A 5412-nucleotide genomic window follows, 5' to 3' on the forward strand; every position below is an offset into this window, starting at 1 on the left:
GCCGGAGGACGTCGAGTTGAACGACTCCGCAACTCCGCGCCCGCCGTTATCCCTGCGATCGCCGACGTCCCCGCGCCTGCGCCCGCTCTCTCTACCTTGCAACGTGAGTAGCCTCTCGTCTCCCAGTGCCCCTCCCCCAAAACCCTAGATCAGCTTCCGGCGCCGTGGGCGCTGGACGGGAGGTAGCTAACGCGTGTATTCCTGGCGGTGCGTGCAGATCTGAAGGAGATCGCGTCGGTGATCGAGGCCGGGTCGCTGACCAAGGAGGTGCGCCGGATCTCCTGCGCCGTCCGCCTCACCGTCGCCCTCCGCCGCCGCCTCGCCCCCCGCGACATCGCGGCCTTCCTCGCCTTCGCGCTGCCCTCTTCCTCCGATGCCTTCGCCCACCTCTCCCCGCTCCTGCCCAAGGTATTTTCAGCACGCAACTTCAGTGCGCTCCTAATTCTTGAGGGTAAACCAGCAATTATGCCTGAATTTGATGGAACACAAAGGATTTGGGCGTCGCATGCTATATTTGTTTGTCTGAATGTGTCTTGGCTGTCAAATCGCATGGTAGATCATTCTGGATTGATTGGCTTTTTAGAAGCGACTGGAAAACCATAATCTAGATAATCGTTGTAAAGCAGTCTGTCGCCGTATGATTATGCGGTACAAGCATCTGAGTTTTCACTATTGAAGTTCACGACGAACCTGGTTCCTTCTGTTCGATGCTTAATTGGTATTCCGCAAATTCGTAGTTTGAAATTGGTGCATAGAGGTTTAAACTTCTTCCAGTTTCATTCTGCACACATTAAAAAATTGAAACTGGAGGCTTCTCTTGCTCAGAGATTTTTGACATTTCATCTTAATGTTACCATTTTTAGGAAGATGGAAGTGAGATGGATGTTGATACTGCAGCTCCAGTAGCTCAAGTTTCAATCAAGCATGGTCTCCCGAGAGATTGAAATATACTCGCTACTTGCTTGTGTTGATTTTCCTTATTGATCACAAGAAGTACGATGAGGTATGTCATGGAATTTCCTCCACTTCATCATCATTTGTGAAGCATACCAATTTGATTTTCTCTCCAGGCTAAAGCATGTGCCAACGCTAGCATTGCTTGTCTGAAGAATCTCAATAGGAGGACTGTTGATGTTTTGGCTTCTAGGCTATACTCGTATTACTCATATGCACATGAACTCACCAACAGCCTTGCTGAAATTCGTGGGTGAGTTATTCCAACAGTATGCTCTTGTGTCTCCGAGTAACCGAGTAAGCTCCTTTTCCTGTTTGATCCTGCTTTCATGTGCATCATACAATTGGTGCTCTGCATAACTCTCCCGGGGTTGCACAGCATGGCAACTTTGCACCGTGATGAGCTTGGCCAGGTTGTTCTGAGACACTAGTCTTCAATTTCAGACTTGTAACTTAAATATTGTCAAGTCATGTGGTTGACTTTTGGTTTCCATGGCAGGAAACACTTCTTAACCTGCTTCTTCGCAATTACCTGCACTACAACTTGTCCGACCAGGCAGAAAAACTTAGGTTAAAGGCACCACGTTTTGAAGCACATTCCAATCAGCAGGTAACTATCATTCATCAAGTAGTTTATTTTCTCTCCTGTATGTATGCCAAATTGTTACAGTTGAATTGGAATTGCAATATTCTTTTATTGTCTGTGTCGAGGCTGGTTATCGATTTAATGATGAATGGCCTATGAAATTGTCGTTTGCTTTTATAGAGATCTTATTGTAGACCAGTACTAACCTCTCTACTTCTACCACAGTTGTACTTGGCCTATGAAATTGTCGTTTGCTACTGTAAGGTTTACTGCTGCTTGATGTTCTAGTAGCCACCGTTGTAGGATTATTAGTGGATGGTAGAGGAAGTGTATTTTGAGTTCATGGGCATGTATCCATCCTATATTAAGTTTTTTGGCAGATGTCTCAAGTGTCCCCATATCCTAGTCTGTTCATCCTGAACTCTTAATGATTATAAAGTGCAACTACGGTGGCTTGTGTTCTTGTTGCCTTCGCTATTTATTGCTTGTATTATTGTTTCCTTGCTTGAGCTTTGCTAAACGAGATTAAATTTCCGTTTCTGAATCACCTCTCTGTATGAATTTGAGATGATTGACTTGTGTGTGTGTTGTGTCCACCGTGTAGCGAGAAGTTTTATCAACAAGGCCTGGAGGATTAGGCTTGCCATGGACGTGGCAGTGACAGTCAACCGCAGCCTGCATCGATGCACCGGGCTTACTTCTCCACTTCAGGTATATACAGATAAGGAGGACTACCTAGACTAGAGTTCCTGCAGCAGACCAATTCTTATTCCTTCTTTTGCTCTTCAGATCCAAGTTTCCTTTTACCTTGTGCAATCCAATTGTCACCACTATTCCAGTCCAAAATCTTGTCTAAAATGTTCCAAAGTGCTCCAGTCAGGTAACTGCTGGAACAAATGCATTTAATCATTGTTCTAAAATCAAACTGTTCCCAGTTATAGGTGACATCACTTTAATTCTTTAGTCCATTTTCATCATATGTTACTGTAAAATGGTTGTTGCTACACTTGGATATTGAGCTAGTATCTGAAGTATTTGTTCTGTACTCTGTGTCTCTGTTTGCATTCTTTTGAAGGAAAATATTTAAGCAGCTCTACCTACTGTTCCTCTGTCTTTCTTATCTTTTGAAACTTGAATAATCTGTATTTGTCATTTGAGTAGGACACTACCTATTTGACCGATGTCCACAAGTTCTGAAACAATCAAATTGCTTGATTTGTTTTTTTATTCCTAAACCAACTTAGCTGGAGTGCCTGAACCTGTATTTGCTTGGACGTAAATATCAACATGGTGAATGGACGTTAAGACTGCTTAATCTTAAACATATTTTTTTTGCGAATGTAATCTTAAACATATATTATATTGTAAACAAAATTAAATAGCAACACGGTGAATGGACGTTAAGCCTGCATAATCTTAAACATATATTATCTTGTAACCAAAATTAAATAGCACATTTATGTTTAATCTTTTCTGGTGGCATTTATTGGTTCCGCTTTATTCATGTGGAGCAACAAATCTCCGAATATTGTTTGCCTATGTGTCCATAATTGCCGTATGCATACTTGCATTATTGGAAGCTTTAATCTGTTTTTGTCAGGATAAATTACTGGAACTGCTGGGACCGGAAGTATACCTGCATCTTTGTGAGGAGCATTATCTTTTTGGTGAGGATCATTGTCTTTTTTCAGAGCAGTACAGTTCAGGTCCTGTAAGTTGTAAGATGTTGAAGGTTCAGGTGGAATGTGACGCAAAATAAGAATTTTAATGGGGAAACCACCTAGATTGGAACCAGCGGAATAGGTTAGTTTCGTATCAGATCTTTTGTTGATACAGTATGGGTGGGTACGGCAGTGCCAAAAGCACACAAAATATGGAGATCAATGCACGCTTCAGGTTGAGTTAATCGTGAAATTCTTTTATTTACCAGGTTACAGCAGTTCTGAGGGCCACTGCATATAACACCTATCCAGCAAAATGGGCAATGCTCGGTTTTGTTCAAGTGAGTATTTTCCTTGCTATGATCAGATATATCCTGGATGACTTTAAACATTAATGTTAATTTGATGATTTACTGTCAGTTGGCCTCCTATGAAGCCATGGGATATTGTTAGGTCAAAAACAAATATCAATAAGTTCAAGGATTAATTGTGGGCTGCAACTCAACATAAAAATAAACGGCGAACTGATCGACTTAGTAATTAATTGTGGGCTGCAACTCAGCATCAAAATAAATGACGAACTGATGGACTTAGTAATTAAATGTGTCACTGCATTTAGTCAGTGGTTACGTCTATGTTTTTATGTTCAGATTTCATCTGTACTTATATGAGAAAGGGAAACCCCTATAGGTGAAAATAGGTGTAAGATTTAATGTAAATCAGATACATTGTTAATATATATGGATTGGTTAACATTTAGTTCATGCATATTTAGACTTTTCCCAACAAATATTTGTCTCCCATGTAATGTTAACAAAATTATATAAGGTTTATGACATTACACAAGAGCAATATAATATCCATAAGAATATCTATATCCTCAAATTTCATCATGTTGCATTAACCCGTGCGCTGAAGCTGATATAACTGAGTACTTGATACATCAGGTCAATTTTTGTATTAAGTTATCTACAGGTTAATTTTTTGTTATTGTTAGCTAAGTGTTCTTATTTGATAGGTTCAGAAACTAAGGGGAACATGGTGATTTTTTCAAAGTAGACGGCCTATCCATGATACAAATTCAATGTTCATCACATAATTTAAACCTCTGTAATCACCATTGATTTAATCATACTAGAAGGATTAAACGCTGCAGGTTTTCATCTATTGCATCAATAGTGCCGTGGCATTTTTCTTATATGGTCTCATTAGAAATCTGATAAGAAAATTATGCCTCCACAGGTCTGATTGAGTCTCCACATACGTATTGAATTAGGTCTGAAGTTGCGTTTTGACGTCTCCTACGCTGCAGTGGTTTTGTACCCCATGTGCGGCACGTCTGCAGCCTCCTCTTTCTGCCCTACAACAACCGTCTACTTTCTGTCTTTCTAAGCCACGGTTACTTTTTTCAGTCACAGTAAGGATTTTGGAGACGGAAAGGATTAGAATTTGTGTGGTTATTTAGGGAACCCACCGTTTTTAAAGTTGTGCACACAATCACGTAAAACCACAGAGCCATTTGGCATTCGGAGAACTGAATAAAATTTCATTTTTAGTTTCTGCTGCATAAGGTTGTTGAACAGATATAGATCTACATGTGTATGGCCAATATTTCGTTAATAAGCATATATTTGACAAAACTTGGCGTATATGGGCATCAAAGCCATACACAACAAATCTCTAAATATTGTTTGCCTATGTGTCCATGAATTACTGTATGTATACTTGCATTATTGGAATCGAAGTGTGTTTGCATTAAAGTGGACTACTTGCTTTACTCTATTTTTTTGTCGGGATAAATTACTGGAACTGCTGGGATTTGGAGTAGATCTGCATCTTCTTGTAGAGGATCATTGTCTTTTCCGGGTGCTGTACAATTTAGGCAAACAATATTCCTCCTGGGCATTGGGCTGCGAGTAGGCTGTGAAGAGACACATGGGATAGAAGCCACAAGCAAATGGAAGCCAGTATGATGTGTGATTGTGTTCCAGATCTGATGAACCCTGTTGGTTAGACAAGTAAGATGGAAGCCAATTAGATGAACCATGTTAGATGAACCTTGTTGTGTATTTTATCTAATGGTTTCAAACCATGCTGTTCATGATGTGGAGATGAACACTGTTGGTCATGGAAGTTAATTAGATGCCTGGATTGTGAATCCTTGAATGTTCAAAATGTTGGTTTCAAACATTGCTTGACTTCTTGAGTGTG

At 40.4% G+C, this 5412-nt stretch overlaps 1 long non-coding RNA gene across 4 annotated transcripts; it reads left to right on the forward strand.

The window, feature by feature from the left end:
* Positions 1-955: 955 nt before the first annotated feature.
* On the forward strand, positions 956-4799 carry LOC124685357. Of its 4 annotated transcripts, XR_006997405.1 has the most exons (8): positions 1032-1207; positions 1334-1367; positions 1454-1564; positions 2145-2251; positions 2330-2420; positions 3273-3343; positions 3471-3542; positions 4444-4799. It is a non-coding gene; the product is annotated as an uncharacterized LOC124685357 (long non-coding RNA). The 4 variants fall into 4 exon arrangements; XR_006997403.1 differs by lacking the exons at positions 2330-2420; positions 3273-3343 and adding an exon at positions 956-1003 and having other exon boundaries at positions 1071-1207; positions 4444-4798; XR_006997404.1 differs by lacking the exon at positions 3273-3343 and having other exon boundaries at positions 1040-1207; positions 4444-4798.
* The last annotated feature ends 613 nt before the right edge of the window (positions 4800-5412 follow it).

Source organism: Lolium rigidum, chromosome 1 (assembly GCF_022539505.1).
Source record: "Lolium rigidum isolate FL_2022 chromosome 1, APGP_CSIRO_Lrig_0.1, whole genome shotgun sequence".
NCBI classification, from domain to species: Eukaryota; Viridiplantae; Streptophyta; class Magnoliopsida; order Poales; family Poaceae; genus Lolium; species Lolium rigidum.